This window comes from Spermophilus citellus, assembly GCF_964194105.1.
Source record: "Spermophilus citellus genome assembly, chromosome: 2".
Taxonomy (NCBI): domain Eukaryota; kingdom Metazoa; phylum Chordata; class Mammalia; order Rodentia; family Sciuridae; genus Spermophilus; species Spermophilus citellus.
Genome location: NC_138183.1, coordinates 226,574,902 through 226,598,514, shown reverse-complemented (window position 1 = coordinate 226,598,514; position 23,613 = coordinate 226,574,902). Strand labels below are relative to the sequence as shown.

Below are 23,613 nucleotides of genomic sequence, written 5' to 3'. Positions count from 1 at the left end.
GTCTGTGCCAAGTATTTTCCGTAAATGATCTCACTGAATCTGCATAGAAGCCTCATAAGGGAATCAATAATGCTGTTCCCACTTTCACTGACATAATAAATCTATAAAATAGGAGTAAGACTGGGACCTGTCTCCCAGGATTATTTCTGCAGATTAAACGCCATACTGAACGGAGGCTGGCAGGGGCTCGAATGCAGTGAGAACTCTTTAGATGTGAGTGACTTCCACTAGAGGAGGGGATAATGGATGCGCTGTCACAGTTTAGAATTGTGCTGATCTGTCCACGGTCACCAAGCTGGTCCTTGGAGTCAGTTCTTGGCAGAAGCAGGATTTGAAGTGGGTCCATCTCCTCATTCCTCTCCTCGCTGGTCAGTGTGGTGATGATAACCTCCCGCCCCAAGGCCCCAGGGTGGCCTGAAGAGACAAGATAATCTTGGGCATGATAGCTTTTTAAAAAGTAGAAGGTCCCACCATCGGCACCCCCCCCTGCTTCCTGATCAGCACCCATGCAGGTTGCTGGTGAGCGGGGCTGTGGGGCAGGGCTATGGAGCTGGAGAGCTGGTCTGAAAGAAGCCTGGCTTCCCCGTTGCTTCACCTTGGTCCTCTGAGTCTGTGGCCATGAGTATGTGACCTCTCTAAGCTCTAGTTCCCTCTTCTGGAAAGCAGAGACAGTGGGGTGCCCCATAGAGACTCCCAGGATTGGCCTAGGCAGGGCTCGCAGGAGCCATCTAGCTCAGTGCCGAGTAAGGGCACAGTGGCCATCAGCCTGTGGTGACTAGGTAGATCTATCCACGGCCTCAGGATGGGGAGCCCCCACTGGCCATTATCCCTACCCACAGAATCCCCTGCTGCCCCGGGACACCAAGATATTCATCTGCCCTGCTCAGAGTCAAGGCAGGCATGACTACTAGAGGACTCTCCTGTACCACACCCCTCCCCGACCTCTCTCCCATGGGAAAAACCACCACAGCCCAGCAGTCACTGCTCCCTGAGCCTGTGTGGGTGGCACGAGTGAAGATGCTCTCAGTGTTCCTGCCATCACCATCCTCGCTCCTCCTGCTGCCTCTGTGTGTCAGTCGCACCCTTATGCACTAAGCCCCTGGCAGTCACCACCTCAGGGGAAGATCAGAATTCCAAGAGTTGAAGCAGCCTGGGAGTTCCCAGTGGTGGGAAGAAACTGTCTTCTGGGCCCCCTTTTACCACCCACTCTTGTCCCTCTGCCCTCTTGGTTCATTGCTAATGCCTTCAGTCAGAGGGTGTGGTCAGCTCTGACTCAGGGTGACACAAGACACTTTACAGATCTGCACCACTAACAAGAGAGACAGGTGGCATCATCCATGCACAGAGGAGTCTTGATCTTATTTATAAAAGGCAGAAGCTCATTTGTACTGTAGAGTCCTCTTGTGACCTCAGAGTGAGAGGGTCCCAGAGGCACAGTGACTGTAATAGTGACCATGCAGAGAGGTTTCAGATGCAGGGTCAGGGCTTCTCCTCACAGCTTCTCCATCATGATTTCCTTGTTCGCTGAAGCCAACAAGGGGCTGGAGAGCAAGGTCAACCTGTGGGACCATCACAAGGCACCTCAGAATTCTGAGGGCCACTCTTCTCTGCAGCCTTTTGGGGGCTGTGGCCTGTTTTCACCGTAACTCAGCTTGGATCCTAGAAGTTTGGCATTGTTCAGTGATGATGGAAGGGGAAAGATGCCTATGTGCTAGAACAGGAGATGACCAATTCATTATTCTACCTAAAGATAAATGCAAGATTGACATCTGAAAAAAAAATTAATTACTAACATTGGAGCTCTGGAAGGCAGGGAAAGCAAGACAGGATTGCTGGATTCTCCTTCCTTCTTCCAACCCTCCATTTCCTCACCCCTTTCATGGTAATTGGGCAGCAGGGATGTTGTCTGGTTGGAAATTCAAAGGATGAGGTAGGAACCCTTGGACTGGGCCTGGGTGATTGCCACCTCCTCTCCCTGTCCCCTTGGTCAGCCCTCCAGATGTCTGCAGGCATACATGATTACATTCTCCTTTCCCCTCCGGACAGCCTTGGAAGCTGCAGTATTAACTTACTTAATCCCCACAAGTCCCCAGGAAGGAAGTCATAACCATTCCCCTGCACAGAGGAGGAAACTGAGGTGGAGATGCTAAGAATTTGCCCAGAGCCTCACCGTGACTGAGCATGGAACTCAGTCCTCGCTCCAACCCCCATGCCATAATGCAGCCCTTCTAGAAAAAGAGCAGTTTGGACTGAAGTCACCCAAGCATTCCGTGGGAATAGAGTGAAGGAGCTTGGTGGTGTAAATCTATCCACCCAATACCTGTTTATTATCGGACATCTTTGCTGTCCCTGTCTTCCCCGGTGCCGACATGTGGGATCCTCTGTGGACAGTGGGTGGGCAGTGAAGGAAGCAAAGTCCTGCTCTTGGGCCCCTCTCAGTGGCCAAGGTCCTGCACTTTGGCAGGTATATGTCGGGGAGAACATATAGTGTATTTGATGGTATGAGTGCTATGGAGAAGAATCCTGCAGGGAATTCAAGTAGGGAGAGCCAGAAACAAGCAGCTCCAGATCTGGGGAGCCTGCCTGGGAAGGTTCATGAGAAGCCCTGAAGGAGGTAGCTATTCAGACACTTGGGGAAGGAGCAATTCAGGAAGAGAGCAGCAAGTTCAAAGGCCCATGGCTGCAGCATGCCTGGTATGTTTGAGAACAGTGAGACCAGTGTAGAGTAGCTAGAGAGATGGGGTGTGGGCACTCTGTAGGGCTTGAGGCCAATTTAAAGACTTTTCTACTCACAGTGTGGCCTGGAGTGGGAGGAGTGTCATGAAGGGACTTTGAATAGAATGGCATGTTCAGATTAGACTTCTGGGTTTTAATAGCTTTGTCCTGTTGGCGACAGAGCACAAAGATAGAAATGGGGAGATCAGCGAGTTTATTTCAGGAAGCCAGGTGAGTGCTGATGGCCCCTAGGACCAGGTGGTATCAGGGAAGATGGGAGATGGAGATTGACCTCCTGGGAATGCCCATGCATCTCTGGGTAGAGGTAGCCTGCTCTTTTCCACCCTGAGCTGCCCTCTGCAGAGGGAAGAGGAAGTTGATGACAGCCACAGCACCATGACCCTGGGGTGCCCAGGTCCCCTACCAGTTCCTCTTGTAGAAGTTGGAGTGTCTCCAGTCAGGATGACCTGGTGCAAGTCAGGCTGTATCCTCCTAAACAGGCAGAGAGCCACAAAAATATGGGTGGGCAGGGCCTGTGTCCTGGGGGGCGTTCACAGCACTCCATTCCTTGGCTGGGGATTTCGTCCGGGCTCCAGGCGTTTACACTTTGTTCCTTATCCCACTAGCAGCAGTAAGTTAGGGAGCTAGAGATGGCGCATTGCCTCTAAAGGGACCACCTGGCTTCTTCATCACTGCACAGCCTGGAGCCCCAGGCTGCCTGGACTGGGAAAGTTCAGATTTCTACAGATGATCCGTCAGAATATGAGGCTATCCTTTGCAATGGGCATTTTCATATCGTAATCATAGTAACCTGGCAAAAGAATTTATGGAAAACAAGTTGAAATCACAGCATCCAGGAGAACCGGGAAGGAAGGTACAGCCATGGTCATCATTATAGAGCTGCCAGCCCTGAAAGGTCACTGTGCATCCATCAGCTCAGTTCATCTTCAGAGCAGCCTGATGGGGGTCTGGGCTCCCTCGTACACTCGTACAGCTGGGAAAACCTCCAAACACACACACACACACACACACACACACGGTCTGAAACTCATCCAAGATGATCCAGAGGTGGACAGTCTATCCCCAGAGTCCCTGCTGTTGGCCATGAGTCCAGAAATACTTCCAAACAGCTTACTTCCCTCATACAATTTAAATGACTTGACTCTGCATGCTTACATTCAGCTCTCTCACAAACTTGAGAATCACCAAGGAGAAGATATCATTTCCCCCACAGATAATAGCTGCCCAAACAGCTCCACCAAGTATCTGAAAAATAGACTGAATTTTCAAAATTCCACCAAATATTCAGAAAATGATGACTACTTGAGGGCTCCCAGATGGCTCTGACACCCCTGGGGTGCACAGGCTGTCCAGAATGATTAGGGCTGGGAAAACGCAGGTCCACAGGGGAGAGGGCTGTGCTGCTGTTGTGATGGCTTTGCCCCCTTCCTCGGCTCTGTCTCTCTATCCTCTGCCTCCCTCCTGGCCTGGCCACAGGCCCGATGTGTCGGCATCTCAATCATTTCTGTTCCCCTGGAGATCCCCGCCTGGCCTTGGGCCCTGAGGCCTCTGGAGTAAATCAAGGAATGGGGGAGGGACGCAGGGAGGGCATCAAAAGAGAATGGGTCCTCTGGCTGTCAGCTACCTATAACCTGCTGCTTAGCTGCCATCCGCGGTCCTTCTCCAGCTAGAATTAAGCTCTCCGAACCCATCAGATGAACCAGCCCAAATCAGAAAGCATTTTTTTTTTTCTTTAAAAAGTACATAAAGTTGAGTTGTGTCTGTTCTGCCTTTGGCACAAGGCCAGAGGTGGAAGACAAATGTGATTTCTCTAAGTTTACAAGAGCAAAGGAAGGAGAAAATTTCCATATTTGCTCAACTATTCCAAAATGTTTTTTCTTTTTGTTTTTTTTTTTTGTTTTGTTTTGTTTTGTTTTGCATTTCCAATGAAGAGACTATTCCCATGACATCTTCTTTCAAAGGGAAAAACTGTATTTCGATTCTTTATTTTTTTCTTTTCCCCTTATCTCTAGTCTATCTCTTTTTTCCATTTTTAATCTTCCTCTCCCAACAAGAATCTGCAGGGACTTCCCACCCAACCTCTTCCATGTAGAGCTGTCCCCACCAGACCCTGCAGGGATGACCTTCTACCCACACCTCTCCAGGGTCAGCCTGCCTCTGGGCCTAGGCCTGCTGCATTCCTGCCCTGCCCACAGCTTGCTCATGCACTTTCTGTCCCTCAGATAAAAAACTCACTCTCTCTCTCTGTCTCTCTCTCTCTCTCTGTCTCTCTCTCTCTCTGTCTCTCTATCATTCAGGCCTGTGCTACCCATAAGGCCTGTTTCAAGGAGGACCAGCACCTCTCTGATTTCCTGGCCTTATCTCTTTACCTGAGGCACAAAAACTGTTCAGTCAGCTAATACTGATCTCCTATGGCCAGTTAGTGCCTTTAGCCTGGGTCAGGGAAAGCCCCGGAACATGGCAATTAGTGATGGATTCCTTGTGGCTACCGCCTAGGAGTGGTGTCAGCAGGACCCTTAGCTTGTGGCTAAGAAGCCAAGGGACCCCCACTCAGCATCCTGGACAGCTCTGACAGGCAAATCCTCTTAGGAAGGTGGGATCCTAGCCACCAGTTCCTTTTGATCTTCCTCTCTTCCCCTCCCGCTCCAGTGCGGCTCATTAACATAGGCTAATTCACTAAGTACTTGGTATGTAGCAGTTCAGGATTCTCCTCCCTTCTGATGGAGGTGATAACAGAGTCCATTTATGTATTGAACTCTGCTGTATGTTAGGCATTGGGGTTAGTGCTTTATATGATTTGTACATAACCGGTGGAAAAAAACAAGTCCACTTTACAGATGAAGAAACTAGGGTCCAAAGTTAATAACTTACCCAGGTTCCCATTCAGGCAGCTTGTCGATGACATTTATTTATTTCCAGAAGATGTTATTGAGCATGTACTATATGTCTAACATTGTTTAGGCAGTGCTTGCATTTTGCGGGATGGGGAGAGTTGCCAGGCGTTGAACATGTAAGCAAATAAATACAGCACCGTATATGTGCTTCAAAGGAAGCAAAAGGGGCCCTGTTCTGTGGCAGAACTGGATTCCCAGATCCTCTAAGTCTAGCAGGAACAGGAAGCATTGCCACGTTAACCGGGCTCAGTGCTAGGCAGTTTGTTACCTGAATGTCCCCAAGGCTTACCACTGCCTGATAGCTGTGTATCTTCATTAGAAAAAGATTCTGCATGAAGCACCTTGCCCAAGTTCTGTGAGAGGTGGCTCCGGAGTGGCTCAGGAGGGAGTTGCATCTCTCCTCTGGGGAGTGGACCGGCCCCAGTGCCTCCCTGGCCAGCCTCACCTGGGTGCGGTACTCAGCCTTGTTATCAGTGAAAGTAAGGCAAGAATTTCCCAATGGGGAAGCCTGGGGTCATTTCCAGCAACTCTGAGGTTCTGGTTACTGCCTCTCACCTTTCCAGAAGGCCATGGAGGAGAGAACCTAGTAGTTCTGGTTCTCAACTGTCACCAGGTTCCCACTTGAGATGGGAGTCCCCCTCCCTTCCCCCTGCCTCACTGAGTCAGTGATCAGCTGGCCCGCCAAGGTGTCCACAAATAGCTCCTCCGGGTGATCTCACCGGAAGCTCCTCTGTGTGAGCTCATGGGCTGCTTTGAGCACCTCCTCCAGGGACAGCCTACCTGGCCCCGTCCCCAGCCAGCCGGGGAGGAGGCAGGCATAGGGAAAACCCCTTCTCCAGACACGAGGATTTCAGGAGCTGGGAAACAGTTGCCAGATCTGCACTAAGATCTTCTGATAAGAATATAAGGGGAAGGAGTGGAAGAGGCGCTGAGTCATCTGCCAGGTCAGCTCCAGCAGACAGGCCAAAGGTCTGTGGCCCCTGCACGCAGGGCAGGGGTGCTATAACCCGGTAAGTCAGGGGCCACCAGTGCTTTAGGGAGGGGCTGTTGCCATTTGGGTGAGGCGATTGTCATCCCTCTGGCAACTTATCAGAGCCGTCCCTGCCTAACACCTGCTCTAGGCTCTCAACTCAGACCCCCATAGGACCTTCAAATTTTTCACGGAGCTGTGCTGCCTCTTAGCATGGGTTGGGTTAGCTTCCAGTGCAGGGGTCCTCACGGGATGGTGGTATGGGTATGAGAACTGGAATGGACTGCTCCCCCTGCTCTGCTTTCTCACATCAAAACCACCATCACACGGAGGTGGAAAGACAGAGTGTGCCGGAGGTGTGTGTGCCCGTCTACCCTGCAGGCTCCCCAGGCTGCTACAGAGAGTTCTTCCCCCTCCCCAGTCAACAGGGAGATCTAACCAGGGACCCTGCACTGAGCACTGAACATAGGTGATCTCCCAAGAGAGTGAACCCATCTGGAGGAACAGGAATGATGTGGGCTAGGAGATCTGAGGCAGGTGGCAGTGACCTTCAAAGACATATAATGGCACAAGAAAATACTTTTTGAGACAATAAAAGAAACAAAAACCACTGTAGACATAAAAATATATCCACAACTCTTCTCTCTAAGTGATAGGATTGTGAGTGATTTTTATTCTTTCTTCTGCTCTTGACCATATTTGCTGCAGTGAATGTGCATTGATTATTCTTCTAATGATAATTGAATAGGATGCTAGCGGGAGAACTCAATCCTTAAGAGTTATCTCAAATCTCATGAACTGATTTCTTGTTAAATGTGCTTTTATTTTTCCATGTCCTTTGTGGTGACACTTCTTTTAAAGAAGAGTGTTCTAGCACAGAACTCATTACCAATTGATCAGGAAACAATAAATAATTTTCTGAAACTATCACATAATGGGATACCACTTCACTAGGAGTGCTGTGGCCAGAGTGAGAGGTGTTGGCAAGGACGACAAAGTGTTGGAACCCTCGTACCGCTGATGGAAATGTAAAATGGTGCAGCCACTGTGGGAAACAGGCTAGTGGTTCTTCAGAAAGTGAAATACAGAATTACCACATGACCGGGCAATTCCACTCCTAAGTATACACCCAAGAGAAGCGAAAGTTTACGTTCACACAAAAACTTGTATGGTCCAAAGCAGCACTATTTATAATAACCAAAAAAGTGGAAACAAACCCAGTGTCCATCAAAGTTGAAGAGACAAAGTGTGGTGTGTCTATGCAATAAATGTCATTCATCCACAAAAAGAAGTCTCACAGCATAGATAGGTGCTGCCACATGGCAGCGCCTTAAACACATGCCAGAAAGAAGGGGCCAGATGCAAAAGGCCACACTTTGTGTGATTGCGTGCATATGAGATATCCAGAATAGGCCAATCCATAGAGATAGGAACTGGGTTGGTGGTTCAGGGGCTGAGAATGGGAAATGAGTGCAAATGGGTGCCTCTTTCTTTGGGGAGGATGAGCATGTTGTGAAATCAAATAGCCGTTAAGGTTTCATAGCTCTGAAGGGACTAAACGCCACTGAACTATTCCTTTTTAAAGGATGAGTGTTATGCTATGTGAGTTATATTTCAATTTTTTTAAAAATTACCATCTTGAACTCATAAATGTTGGGCCTGTCTCCCCGTGGTGGAGTGGAGAGCGTGGGCCGCTTCTGGCTGGCTGTGCTGTCTTGGGCAGGTTACTGAATGCTGGGGGCGTCTGTTATCTTATGGTAAATGGGAACACTGTTAGGTCATAGAGTCCTTGGGACAGTTTGCTCTGAGCCCATTGCTGCTGCTGCTGCTACCGCTCCTCCTTCTCCTCTTCCTCCGCCCAGCGTCAGCTGTTCCCTAAGGAAACAGGGTTGTCATTTGTGTGATGGGGTCTTGGTTTTGCTTTCTCCCCCTCTAAGGGAGCCTCTGTGAACACCATCCCCTCTAAGAGGCTGGGCTCTGGGAGTGGAGGGGAGGCAGTGATGGCTCGTCTCGCCTCTCCATTCCCAGTGTTTATTTGAGGCAGAACAAGCCAAATAGACAGTGGCTCTTCTAAAACTTGCAGTTATGGGAATGCCAGGGGGCTTCCAAGTTCAAAGCACTTGCATGGCATGGGTGTTTATTTTTCATGCAGATCCTTTCTTCCCTCCTCTCTCTTTCCCTCCCTCCCTCCATCTTCCTCTCTCTCCTCCCACATCTTTCTTTTTAAGGGAAAGGCATAGAAGAGCTAGGATAAGTGCCGCAGAGCTGTTGTTTGCAGATGGCGACTTCAGCCATAACAGTGGCGGGGCCTCGCAGACCAACACTTCAGCGCTCTGCTCTCCAGGGCCATCTTTTGGCCCAGGACCAGGGCTGAGGAGGGCCCGATTGGAGGCCAGACTGACAGGCCTCTTTTTTCTGTATGTTTGAAGTCCACGCTGGAGCAGGCAGTTTTTCTGTCCTTCAACATCTGCCCTCGCTGTTGGCCACCTCCACACTAGACGTGCAGTTGGAGGGATTACGTCACGGGTACATGTTTTTGCCTTTAACTTACAGTGCCACCTGAAGACAAAGCCACTAGTTTGCTTTACTACTGAGACTATCTCAATCTTTTTTAATGAAGCTTAAGGCTGACATCAACCCACCCTCTCTGAGCAGTTTTTCAGACTTACAGGCAGACTTATAACCTACCATGTTTGTGGAGCTAAGTGAATGGCAAAGATGTAGAGAAAAGAAAGCAACACGCAAAGAATATAGTTTCTGACCTCTGTAAGCCAGAAATCTAGTAAAACCGTGATGGGTGTACAGATTGTGCCTACCTCAAGCCTGAGAACCATGGAGAGGGGCAGAGTGTAGAAGCCATTAGAGGTCACATGACCCCCTGAGACAAATGACACCTTCTGTCCACTATGTGCCCACTGTGCTGAGCACACATGTGCATGGTCCTGGTCAGTCCTCGCTCAGACGCTATTGCCATTTTATAGACAAACAAAGTGAAGCCAGAGAAGATGTTCTTGTCCAAGACCCCCCTGCAAGTAAGACGGGGTTCATCCCGCCTGTGAGCTGGTGTTCTTAACCCCTCCCCTGTGTGCGTGGTAGGGGAAGTTCTGTGAAGAGTCTCTGGGTAGAAAGAGAGGAAGCCGACGGCGTGGAGGTCATGGTCATGAGCCCTCCAGTGTCCAGGAAGGGTTTGGTCCTCTGACTCCCTGTACCAGTCGGGGGTTTGCCCAGACAGCACAACCCCCGGTTGTGCATGAAGTCTTGGGCTGCTGGATCCTAGGCAGTGCTGAGCCACCTCATGTGAGGAGCCATGGCAGACACAGGTCCCCACCACAGGAAGAACGCTAACCTTGCAGGGCCCAGACACAGGCCTAGGCATGGAAGCTGCCAATAGACAGATGTGTTTAATGCTTTAATGGAGAACTTTTATAGCTGTTGGAGCTGCAGATGAGCTCTCTTAGGGAGACTGAGTTCTTGGTCACTGGTACTGTGCCCTCCCACAGCCACATAGGGTATTGTAAGGAGGGACAGACATGAGAACAAGGACAACATATTAAAGATGGGACATGACTGAGCATGCTCAAGCAGGATCAGAGGCTGGATGCTTTCTGTGGTCCCTTCCAGCTGTGGCTCTACAGAGTGTGTGTTCTGGGTTGGGCTAAGGCCCTGCCTGGGCCAGAGAAATTGCCTGCTGAGACCTAGTCAAGGAGATTAAAAGATTTTTACTGTACCTCACTTTTGCCATGGGCAGTTGACTAGGGGTATGGACGGTAAGATCCAGGAGGAACACTGCCTCTGCTCCCATGTAATTTAAGACATGCTGACTAGTCAATGATTCGAGTAATGAGACGGATCCTGGGGAGCTGCAGACCTGCTGCCTTCGAGACAGGGCACCTGGCACTGCAGAAATGATAAGCAGAGGTGTCAGTGCCCCTGCTAGGGTGGGGGCCCCCAGGCAGGGGAAACACAGGTGGAAAGATAAGGTCATTGTGCTCAAAGGATGAGCCAGAGCTGGCAGGACGCAGCTCTTGATGGTTCTGGGGGATGGAAGTGGAGCTGGGGGGCTTCAAAGGAGCAGGAAGGAGACAATTCCAGGAGCAACATCCCCTCAGTTGTACTGCTCAGACCCAAAGAAGCTGCAGAGACTGTCCCTGAGCCCCCGCCCCACCCCCACACTGGCTACATCCGCCTCTTCTCTGGCTGGTTGCCAACCCCTATTCAGCTCGGAGAGGGATGCTGCTGAAACAGGCTGATTCACTGTTTCCACTGGGTCCCGCTCTGCAGTGTTGGTGGGCAGATCACACGCCAGCCTCGTAAACTCACTCTCCGCTTGTCCGTGTGACGTTTATAGCCCCACAGGGAGCTGGCTTTTTAATGAGCCTAATTTGAGACTGTAAGTAGGAGTTTGTAAAACAAACAGCGAGGGGCTTCGGGCCAAAGCCCAAAGTTGCAGTGTTGAGTACACAGGTCACACACAGCTCTGCAGACAGGCGGGGGCTCCTCCATGCCCAGGGCGTCCCAACAGAGGTGCTCCCCAGAGAGGGAAGGCCCACCCTCCCAGGACAGCTGGCTCCAGGCTCTGTCTTCCCCTCAAAAATGGAGAGGCTTAGCAAGAGACCTCCCTGGGAAGCAGGAGGGTCCTGTCTTTCCCACAGGGAGGCAGGGACCTCTGGGGGGACAGGCCTGTGTGCACCTGAAGGCCTCAAGTGCTCGTCTCACACCCTTAGAGTCTTCTGGGCAGGAGAGCCTGTGGTGCCAAGGCGCTGTGTAAGGAACTCCTGTCTGGGAGGGCTGGCTTCAGGTTAAGATAGATCTGGACACTGCCCGCAGGAGCCTGCTGCGTTGACCTTGTCTGCAGGCCCCAGGTGGAAGGCGAGGCACCTCCCTCACATGAGGACGCTCCTGCAGCGCTAGAGCCCTGGGGTGTGATGTGACTCAGGGACCACTGCCCACCACGCTGCCGCCCTAGAGAGGGCCCTCCTGACTCCCCGAGAGTAGCAGCAGAATGTGCTGTGGGCCTTTAGGATGGTGTGCACTGCAGCCATTGAAAGTGACAGGAACAGCATTTGGGGCTGCGGAAGGACAGCCGTGGGGTGTCAGGTGAGACAGTCCTCCCGTGCATGCAGGGACAGCTTTTTAAAACTTACACGTGCTGGTGCGCAGCGTGAAGTCCGAAGGACATGCCATCTCAGAGCAGTAAAATTGCAGTAGTCTATCTTCCCCTTCTTGTCTATCTGATGTTTTTAAATTAAACCACGGGCAGTAGAGTTCCGCAGACCTCCCGGCAGCACTGAACTGGCTGGGGAGGCAGGCGGCGGCAGGCGGCTTCGCTCCTCTGTCTACGCTAAATGCTGCTGGGGTTGCCATTGCCACCTGAGCCCTCGGAAGACTCAGCCAGAGCCACCTGTTCTCTGTGCAGGCCAAGAGCATGCCCACTCCAGCCAGACCAGACAGTGAGCTTGGATCCTTCGTTTTCAGCCTGCTTCCTGGAGATGTCGGGCCTGAGGCTGGGGTCTGCTTTGCCTTGGGACTCTTCATGTGATTTTGTTTGAACAAAGGATTCCAGAGTTTGAAATTGTTTTGTTTTCCAAAGCTACTGGTTTATAGCAACTCTCTCATGTCAGTCGCTTTATCTGCAAATCACAGAAAGCACCATTGCTTTGGTTTGCGTCTTATTCCCCATGAAAATCTGATACTGAAACCCTAACCTTCGGAATCTGGGAATGTGACCACATTTGGATCTGGGACCTTTAAAGAGACAATAAATGTAAAATAAGGCCATGAGGACAGGCCTTCAATGTCTAGTGTCCTTATAAGGGGTGAGGACACAGGCAAGCACAGAGAGAAGCCCAGGGAGAAGACGGCCATCTGCAAGCCAAGGAGAAGGCCTCAGGAGGATCGTGCTGACACATGGACACATCTCCAGGGTCTAGCCCCTAGAACTTTGAAAAAAAATACATTTTTGTTGTTTAAGCTACCCTGTTGTGTATTGTTTCCATAGTCTTAGCAAACTGAGACAAGGAGGGGCCCACTTTTCACAAGTTCAGGGGCACAGAGTTCACAGTGTGATTTAGCTGCCTGGTGAGACCCTCAAGAAACCCAGTTCTTCCTACCTTTTGTTCACACCCCACCCCGCCCGCAGAATGTTGGCTCTGGTCTCCCTCTTACCCCTTCATATGGTGCAGCAGGGGCCTGCTTCCTAGTGGTACAGTGGCTGCTGCTGCACCTTCTTCAGTGAATACATCACAGTCTGAGCAGTTGAAAAAAGCAAAAGCCCTGCCATCCAGGTAACCTATCCCCTTTAATCAGAAATAAATAAATAAATAAATAAATACAAAATACTTTCCAAAACCCCTGAAGTCTTTGATATGTGACATTGTTAAGGACAATGAGATAATCTGTTAGGGAGCCTGGGTAGGTGTCTGCCAGGTCCCCTGGCATATTGCATAACATTCTAGACAGTGTTGGGATTCTGTTGGCCAAGAAGGAGCAGGAAGGTGGTGGACAGGTCACTTGAGAGGGGCCACACAGTGACCATTCTCTTGCATCTTTTCAGGGAAAGATCAGGGAGCCCCGCAAGATCCTGGAAGTGGCACAGTGAACTCTGGGAGGGGTGTGCCCTCTGAGAATGAATGTTCTACAGGAACTTCCTCTCAGTAAAAGAGCTTCCTCCTCTGTCCTCCTCCACCCCTGCTACCACTCTGTACCATGCAGTTTGCTCAGCCATGGGATGACCAGGGAGTGGCTGTTTCTCTTGAACTCTAAACAAGCCCTTTAGAGTCTTTTGGTAAATGGAGGCCGGGGCTTTCTGAAACATCCTGTTGCCTTTCCTCCCTTGCCCTGTTGTGGGGCTCCCCTTCTATACTTCTAGTCCTACTGCAGCTGCCCCCTCTGGTCTTTGTTATGGAGGTTTTATTTGCCCATGTGGTTTTCCTCTCCTAGAACAGGAACCCAGGTCTCATTCACCTCTGTATTCCTAGCACCAAGCTCTGTACTTGATGGGCATATGATGGAGACTTGAATAAGTGAGTGAATGCTGAGAATAGCACAGCACAGCAATTTCAGCACAAAGAGATGAGTGGAACAGAACAGAGCCTGGAAATAGACCCACACAGACACCATCAGCTGACCTTTGATAACAGAGCCAAGGCCGAGACAGCCTTACCCAGAGATGGTGCTGGAACTTAAACATTCACATGCAGTAAAGGAACCTAGACCTTCGCTCTCTCCTACATGAACTCACAATGGGTCTCAGACCTAAATGTAAAATGCAACACTATAAAACTTTTAGAAAATAGCCTTTGAGAAAATCGAGGCGATCGTGGATTTGGGGGTGACTTTAAATAAATACCACACCAAAAGCACAGTCTATGAAAAAATCGATAAGCTGGACTTTATTACCATGAAAAGTTTCTGCTTTGTGAGAAAGAGACTCTGTCAAGAAAGTGAAAAGATGAGCCACACATGAGGAGAAAATATTTGCAAAAGACAGATCTGATGAAGGACCGTTATCCAAAATCCACAAGCAAATGTTAGAATTCAAAAAGAAGAAAACAACCCAGTTTACAAATGGGCCAGGGCTGGTGATGTAGCTCAGTGGCATTTCCAGGCCCTGGGTTCAATCCCAGCACTGCAATAAAAAATTAAATTAAGATGGGAAAAAGACCTTATCAGACCAAAGAAGATATATAGGTAGCAAATGAGCACAGGAAATGATGCCTGTCATCATTTGTCATCAGGGAACTGCAGATTAAAACAGCAATGAGACACCAGTTCGCACCTGTTGGACTGACCAAAATCCTGAACTCTGACACCAGCCATGGCTGGTGAGGACGTGGAGGAACAGGGACTCTCGTGCGTTGCTGGGGGTGCCAGATGGCATAGCCACGTAACAGGACAGCTTGACATTTCCTTCCCAAACAAACTTGTGTTCGTCACAGTCCAGCAATTGCACTCCTTAGTATTTGCCCAAAGGAGCTGAAAACTTATGTCCACACAAAATCCTGCTCATAGATGTTTATAGCAGCTTCATTCACAGTTGCTGAATGGTGGAAGCAACCAACGATTAGTACAAATACTGTCAGGAATGGGTGTCTGGATGGGGAGAGCGCAGGCAGTGGCTGGCCCCCAGGGATTTGGGCTGTGAATTCCATAGCAGGGCATGTGTCTCCGGCCAGCAGTGAACCCTTGGGATGCTACTCTCCTGAGCCCTGGCCACCTCCTCCTCAAGTGTACAGATGACCTTGTCGCTCACCCACTCAAATCCCTTCAGTGGGTCCTCCTGGTTCTCGGGCAGAGTGTGAGTCCCTAGGCTTTTGTGCCTATAGCTTGTCACACTCTCTGGCTGTCCCTCTTGAGTCCCCCTTTCAGTCCTCCTAAGGGTTCCTGGCCCCGGGTCCCACCCCCTGCCTCTTTTTTTTACAGCCCCCCAGCCAAGAGTGGACATTACATTTTTGAATGATTGAAAAATATTCATGACACATGAAGATAATGTGAAATTCAAATTTCAGTGTCCCTGGTTTCATTCACGAAACACAGCCGTACCTGTTTGTCTAGTCACATGACACTGGCAGAGTTGAGAGGTTGAGAGATCGCATAGTCCGCAAAGCTGCATAGAGCTGCTACTCTGACCTTTGAGGAAAAGGGGAAGACCCATCCAGCCGCTCTGCCAAGCTGACTCTCCTCCCGATGGCCTCTCCCCTGCCTTCCCTCCCCCCCACTTCAGGCCAGAACAGTGGGTCTCAGGGACCTTCCTCCTCCTCCTCTTGCTGGCTCCCTTGGGGCCCTTGGAGTGCAGTATTGAGTGCTCCGCCTTCACGAGGGTGGAGGCCCTCTGTTCCCCTTTATTCCTGTCCCCAGAGCACAGCTGCTGCTAGCACACCAGGTAATCAGGACACCACTTTGAGTAAATGAGTGAACAAATGCAAAATAAATTACCCATCTGCAGCCAGTGCAGCATGATTTTGTACAAATGTGAGCCGCAGCGGCCTCTAAGAAAACAGGGTAGAGAGGCCATGGGGTCCTCCCCTCCTCCCCATGGTGTTAATAGCTTTTATATAGTATCTTGTGGCTTTATCCCAAAGCCACTGGCCCTTGACTGTGAGACCATTCGTAGAAATATTTCTCTTTACTGTATGCATCTTATGTGTCAGGTCTTTCCCCAAGTATCCTCCTCCATCACTTCTTTTAATCCTTAAACAATCTAACAAATCAGGAGCTCTCAGTAGGCGTATTCTACAGATGAGCAAGTAGAGGCTCAGAAAGGAGAAGTAACTAGTTCAGAGTCGCATAGCTAGTAAGTAGGAGAGCTGGGTTCCAAACCCTCGTCTCTCTTGACGCCTACTCGTACATTATCTGGGGAGTCTCATGTTCAGACCCCTTTGGAATTGGAACCCCAATGGGCTGAAGCCAGTTGTTTGTGAGCAGGACTCCAGTGCAGTATATTTCTCTCTAACACGCTCATGTTAGATGCCTTGGCCATCTGCCCTGGATCTTGCAATATTTGCAGTGTTTTTAACCCCCAAGGAGTGACTTGTGTCTGTCATGGGTATGCAACACTCTTCTTCCCTATGTCTGAGCTGATGCTGGGAGCCCTGACCCTGTCCCCTCCTTGCCCTCTGGCACTCTGCTCCCTAGCGAGGGATGCAGCTCCGGAATCACTGGGGCAGGCACAGCCTTGCTCCCCACCCAGGCAGGGCAGGCCAGCCTCCCTTTTCCCAGCAGGGATTTGGGCTGTGGGGTTGGACTCTCCCTGTTCTCAGACCTCAGCAGATTGCAACCTGCACAGGCCACTGTGGTGCGGGAGGGTCGGGCCATCTGTGGCAGCAGGCTTGCACAGAAACACAGCAGCAACGTATGGCCCAGAAAGTCCCACGGAGGGACCCAGGTCTGTGTCAGAACCACCTGGGTCCAGGTGAAAGGGCTGGCTCTCAGCAAGGTCGAGTCTGGGGTGAGACACTAGACAGATCTCACCTGCTGTTATTAGCGTGGAACCGCCTCTACCTGACTCGTAGAATTTTTTCCCTTATCTACCATTTGTTTTTATTATTTATTTATTTATAAATTCTCTATAAAAACAACTAGGCTTTCCTTTTTTTGCTTTATTTTTCTTTTTGCCTCCGTGAGCTCATGATGGTTATAGTAATAATGGTTTTGTTAAAAAGTCTGAAGATGAATGGGGGGAAAAGTCATGTACACTTCTACCTTGCAAAAATAATCATCTTTGATATTAGAGGACTTCCAGTCTGAGCTCTGTATAGGTAACTAGGTAACAGTGTTAAAAACACTTTATGTAAAAGTTTAACTTCAAATAACCAGTTTTGTGCCTTAATTGAAGTGAAAGGTATAGATTTGCTTCAAAAGAAACATTCACCTCTTCAGCTCTGATAACGTCTGTCCCCTCTCAGCTCTCATGACATCTGCTTTTATTTCACCCACAGGTCATATTTATAAATGTTTGGAAAGCATAGTCATTCAGAAAGCATTATTATAACACCATCGAGTTGAACACCAGCCTCACCTGGGCGGCTGGGAGGGTCAGCTGAGGAAAGGGCTGATACTTCAGGGTCTGACTCTTAACTGTCCAGTTCCGCCCTGTCTTTAAGTTCTTAAAGTTCTCTCTAGGAATGTGTCTTTTTGTTGTTTTCTTGTGGTGCTGGAGATCGAACCCTGGGCCTCATGTATGCTAGGCAGGCACTCCCCTACCGGCCCTGTATGTGTCTATTAAATATATCGTCTGTACACAAATGTGGCTCACTGTTATCCTTGGCCTCCAGGAATTAGTGCACTCACTGCTGTGGGTCAAGAACAGACTGTGACAAAGGACCACGGTCATGTGCTGGGGTTTTCCTTTTTTTTAGTGAGAGGTTATTCCAAGACTCGTGCTCCCGAGGTCACTCAAGTTCTTGGTGTGTTACATCAATCCTTTGGAGCGAGGCCACCCAGAATCTCTTTAAAAGTATTCAAAATAACACAGAGATCTCTTTCCACTGGAAAAACCTCAGTAGTTCAAATGTTGGTTTTCTGCCCCACACTGCCCAATGTTGTGACGATTACTGGTTTTTCCAGAGTTCACCTTTAGGTTTAATTTCCTGAAATTGATCTGCACGGTTACTCTGGCTTTATTTTACTCTCTTGCAAAAATGGGGAAACAGCAGGGAACAGACTGCATCTTATTGAGTTTTTGCTTCAAAAAAAAAAAATCAGATAGCAATCCCATGATCTCTACTAGTTTGTTTATTTTTACAAGCACCCCATAGTCACCCTCTAGGTCAATGAGAGAACTGATATTTACCTTAATTAAATGAATCACCATAACTAGGACAGCACTCCCAGGGTCACCTGCACTGACTTGTGAGGCCCTCTAGTTTTATGGTGGCCCTTCTCTTCCCCCTCCCCCCCCCCCCAGTCCTTGCCCAGCTTGGAGCTCCTCTGAGATTTGGAGGAGCTGGCTGCATGAGAAGGGGCAGCCCACCACCAACTCCACGAGCAGCTCCGGGGATGGAGCATTCAGAGGGAGGTAAATCCCAGCCCACCATTGGGGAAGGTTTGCTTTTTACCACTCTTAGGAGGAAGGGGGTTGCTGGCCAGGAGCGTGTTGTGCTCCGTCACCCTTTGATCTCGCCCTGGGTTCCCTGGCCACCTGCTCCCTGGGCAGTCATAAACGTGCGTTATTATTTTACTGCTTAATGGTGAGCTCTTGGCCCCGGGCCACACTTTGCCGGAAGACCACCTTTCACTGGTGGTGTTCTGGTAACTTAGCCAGGGTGAGGTGTTAACCAGAGCATGGTTATTATTTGCTTTTAATTTCCTGCCCTTCGAGAAGGGGGAAAGCTGGGGGGCGAGGGTTGGGGAACAGCCCTGGGCCCGGAGTGAATAGGGAGAGCCTGGTGTGCTTTTCCTTCCCAAGCTGGCCCTTGGCCCCTTCAGGAGAGGCAGTGCTGTGTGGATCCCGGGGTCCCCTGGGGTGGTACACTGGGTCAGGATCCCACCTCTGCCATTAAGCTGCCTACTTAATCAAATGACTCAGCCCATTTAAGCCTGTGTCCCTCAGAGGCACAGGGGGCACTGTGATAGCAGCCCTTGCTGGGTTCTTTGAAGGGGTTCAGATGCTTATTGATCCCATCCCTGTTTGTGAGCACCCAACACCATGGATCATTAACTTATGATTTAAAAAAAGTGCTTCCTCAACTCATTTTAGTCCCCCTATACATTCGCACACACACACACACACACACTCGCATGCGTTCTCTCCACCACCACCACTACCACCACCCCCCACCCCGTCAATTCCTCACATCTTCTCTCCACTTGAACCCTTGGGCGTTACAACATAGTGGTCACATCTCAAGGCCATAGCTTTGCCCAGGAATTAGCTCTTAATCATTCTTGATGAGTCACGGATAGGCGGATGATGGCAGTTGATCAGGCCTATTTCACGCCACGTCAAGGTTTTTCCCCTAGTTCCTGCAGTGTCCCCTTGCCTCTTTGAACGCAGAATGTCGAATGACTGTTCAGTCAGGCCGTCCTTGTACCCGCTTGTGTCTCTCTGGAGGATTTCCATCCTTTGGCTTTTCAGTGCTTTGTTCGAGGATGACTAATAGACGACAATTGGGCATTAAATGTCCTATATATAAAACCCAAGATCAGAGGCTGGAAACACTTTTAAAAAATAAAATAAAAGAGCTGGGTCATGTGGACTGCTTGGAAACCATTCAGTGGGGCAGTATAATTTTTATTTTCAGAAGCTTACGAATTGAACTCCACCCAAGCTTCCAGCGCCTAAGAAAACCGACAGAAGAGACCCTGCCTTGTGCGTTTCCTCACAAGGGCCATAAAGGAGTAATCCCCTGCATCCTGGTTTTCATTTCAAAGAAGCGGGACAGGCAGTGGCCTTTGCTGCCTTGGCCAGTGAAATCCCTGCCAGGGCTGGCAGAGCTGGGGGCGGGGGGTTGTGGCAGAGGGACAGCAATGGCTCTGTGCAGAGATTCTTGAGGCATCAGACCATGGGGTCATTCTCAGAAGGCACATTGACGAGTCGTGTGTCAGTAATGGGCTGCTGAGTTTGGAGGTCAGTTAAGTTCCAGCCTTGATGGCTTTTTGACGAATGGTCAGAAAAGCTGAATTACAACCCTACCCAGTTTGCACAGAAAGAATGTCTTTACATTGAAAAGCCTGCATGGGAGCATGGTGTCATAGCTGGGAGGGAAATTAAACCATAGGAAATAGCAATAGGCTGTGTTCCCACTATGTTCCCACTGCTGACAGTTCAGAAGTTCAACTCTGCACTGATAAGGGGGAAATGCTTCTAGGGGCCAGTGGGTGCCTAGAGACCAGTGCCGGACATCAAATTAACCCCCCATCTGTGCAGACACATAGATGAAATCCCCATCGATTCCTTTGCACTGAAAGTCTGGTTTGTCAACCCAGTGTGCAACCATCTGCTCTGGCTTGGCGCTTGCTGGGAGGAGGCTGTACCTCTGCAAGCAGAAATCCAGGTTAGATTCCCAGATGGTGGCCTCCAGGGCCAGTTGGGTTGCCCACCTCACTCAATAGCGCCTTCTCTGGGCACTAGTGGAAAATCACCTGGAAAGAAAATGGGCTGGCTCCTGCCCCATCTCCACCTCAACCCCAACCCCAGGGACCATAGCAGAACCAAGACTTGGAACACAGGCTAGAGAAACGAGGCTCTGGGGTGTTAGGCTTCATACCTGTTGATGTCCTGGGAGGTGCTGGTGATTTTCCAGTTTACTGGCACAATTAGTTTCTTCCTTAAACTAAGGAAAGATGTTATGTATTCTTACCTGTGCAGGGGTATTTGGATTTCTTCAGGAGGGCGGTGGGGATCCTAGAAGGCTCCAGAATGAGGGACAGGTTTTTGAGATATTAAGGCAGCAGAAGCAGCAAGGCCCGGTGGTGGGTTGGAGGTGCGGGAGGAGGAGACGGCTAGTAGGGATGACTCAGAGTCTCTTGTGGGCACCCAGTGGATGCCCTGTCGCACTCAGAAAGCGGACAGTAAAGGAGCAAGATAAGAATTCCGAGTTTCAAGGGTTAGGCAGCCAGAATGAGAAAAATTGAAGATTATGGTCCTGCTTATCGCTGGGGAGATATGGAGACTTCACCTTACCAAAAGTCCATTGAGTAGAGTACTGTCCCAACAGAAATGCAGAATTTATAGAAGAACGAGGCAAAGGACAACCCGGTCACGTGTTCTGTCTGTGCCTGGTGAGTCACTGCACAGTGATGATCCCAGTGTTGCTGGTGGGTCTCCTCGGTAGCAGGAATTGATTTGGGGTCCTTATTAAATTAATAGAGGAGTGAAGGGAACACTCCTGCATGCCTGCTTTTCCATCATGACTAGAACAAGTAAATTTTCGTAAGGATTCTACTGAATGAAAGAAAAGGGATGCCTTTTCTCTTGTTTTTGTTTTGGTTTAGGGGTTTTCCTTCGTTTTTTGAAATTCCTGTTCCCAGACATGACCTTGCCCTGGGCCCCTGTGGGAACTGGGAAAAGAAGACATGGAGGCAGTGCGAGAGTGTAAAGGAAATATTTTATGTGTTTAATAAGAATTGCTGAACAATGAGCTTATGTGGGATGGAGAACAACTTAGGATTGATGCGAAGGAGGCTTTCTTCAGGAGCTGAGCGGGAAGACCAGCTGCAGGGAAAGATGGGAGGAAGAAGAGAGCCTTCCCGCTGTAGTTTCAGGGGAGGCCTCCAGGAGTCCTTTTTCTGCCTTTGCATTTCCTCCCATCAAACCTCAGGCCCAAACAGACTTTCCTTCAATATCCTAGGGGTTGCTAAATTGTAGAAGGACAAGGTGCCCCAAAGGAGGAAGTCATTTCATTTCAGGAGCTCAAGAATGAAGAGATGAGTTTCCAGCCCCATTCAGCTTCTGGTAACCTCTGTAGCCTTGGGCAAGGCACCAAACTTTGTCCTGCCTCAGTTTCCCCATCTGTGAGATGGGGTAATACCTCCTGCGGTCCTGGGCATAAAGGTGGTGACATATGCAAACTGCTATTGCAGTACCTGGCACATAAGCAAGCCCTCAGTGAAAGTCAGCTGTGGTCATCCCATACCACGACTGCCCGTCTCTCTCGCTAGAATAAGTTACTAGATGTCAGGAGTCTCTTAAAAGCAAAAGGCACACAAAAACATGATGCTATCCATTGCTATTATTAACGATAGGTTCATAATTACTTTTGCCATGGTATTAAGTGAAAGCCCCTTTGGGTGGGTGAGGACTACGAAAATGGAGACTGGTATTAATGGAGCTTCCAGCTCCTGTTACTGGATCTATTGACATAATATTTCTCTCTGGGAATCCTTTGACAAATCAGCTGAATTTCCTGTCCCCTTGCCCTAAGCACTGTAAATTTGATCCACATGTCTCCAGCGTCGTTTCTATAGTGGAGTAAGGGAGAGGAGGGGAGGAGCCGGCCTGAGCCAGGGCTCTGGCAGCTGTGGGCCCAACTGAGGGTTGCAGCTTGTCGTTGGGATGGCCTTCTCTTTTGTTTTACCAGCTCTTCCTAGTGTGTCTGGTTACTCAGCGGTCAGGGAGAATTTCTGCTTGAGGAACAGGGCCTGGGCAGGAGGTTGGGGGAGACCTCCTCACATGCCCTTCCTCCTCCTCCAGGGAAACAAAGCTTTCCCTGGGAAACAACTGCTTTGATGCCATGCTTTGCAGAGTCAGCGCTGGCTCGGGTGGCAGGGCTGCTGTCATCTACAAGGGTTGAAGAGAGGCACATGGGGGCAGGCTTCGGTCACTTCAGCGTGAAGGAGGACAGGGAGGCCTGGCTCTGGGGAAGAGCAGATATGTATCAATCCCTGAACCTACAGAATGGTGGAGGAAGACTGCCCTGCACCCAGAAAGAGAGACTCAAGGCTCCGTAGGGGTGTCCATGGGTGGGAAGGGGCTGTCATCACACAAGACCCACCAGACGGGGTCAGCCAGTGGGGAGCCTGGGTGATGTGTTCATTCGGCTCTGGGCTCATGGAGTGGGGAGCTGGGGTGGGGGGTCAGTTGTTCATATTCTAGAGTCATCGCGACCTGAATTTGAATCTTAGTTCCACTGCCTACCTGAGCGAGTTTTGGATGCTCTTCCAGTGTCAGTCCTTAGATTTTGAAGATGGAGAATGAATGAGACAGATAAATAAAGCCTGCGTTCCCGTATAAAATAAAATAGCACCAGGATAGCCCTCGCTCTGAGCCACGTGCTGGTGCAGGAATTGACGACTGGTACTGTGGACTGGGGCTCTCGATGATGGCCTGAGGCATAGAGAGGCTAAGGAACCTTCCCGAGAGCACCCCACTGGTCAAGTGCCAGCCTAGAACTTCCACTCCAAGGCCCCGTGGTCCTGCTCTGCTGCAGCACCCGGTGCCTCCTGGTCACATCACACGGGCGCAGGACAGGGGGTTCTAACCCAGACTTGGCCACAGCCCAGGGGCTGTCCAGTTATCTCAAGAAACTTTAGGAGGTTTTTCCCAAAGGTGACTAAATCTCTGTGGGTATTTTTCTTAAGAAAAAAAAATGGGGTGGAAGGTTGGGACAAAGAAACAGCACCGAGAGAGAAACAGCAGTTACCAGAAGTTGGGAATCCCAGGCTCTGACGGCAACTGGAATCTCTCTGGCCACATGCTTTAAAGAAGCAACATATAATTTTAAAACAGGCTGATTGTGTTTTGTAGGTGCTTTCTTTTTAAAAAAAAAAAATTTATTTATTCTAATTAGTTATATATGACAGCAGAATGCAATTCAATTCATATTACACAAATGGAGCGCAATTTTTCATCTCTGGTTGAACACAGAGTCACACCATCCATGTTTTCATACATGTACTTAGGGTAATGATGTCCGTCTCATTCCACCATCTTTCCTACCCACCTTCCCACAGCCACATCAATTGTTTATAGCAGCACAATTCACAATAGCTAAAATGTGGATCCAACCTAGATGCCCTTCAGTAGATGAATGGATAAAGAAAATGTGGCATACATACACAATGGAATATTACTCA

At 49.6% G+C, this 23,613-nt stretch overlaps 1 protein-coding gene across 1 annotated transcript in view; it reads left to right on the top strand.

The window, feature by feature from the left end:
• Positions 1–23,613, top strand: part of ABTB2 (ankyrin repeat and BTB domain containing 2) — a 164,975-nt gene that overhangs the window by 96,226 nt on the left and 45,136 nt on the right. The window lies entirely within an intron of this gene.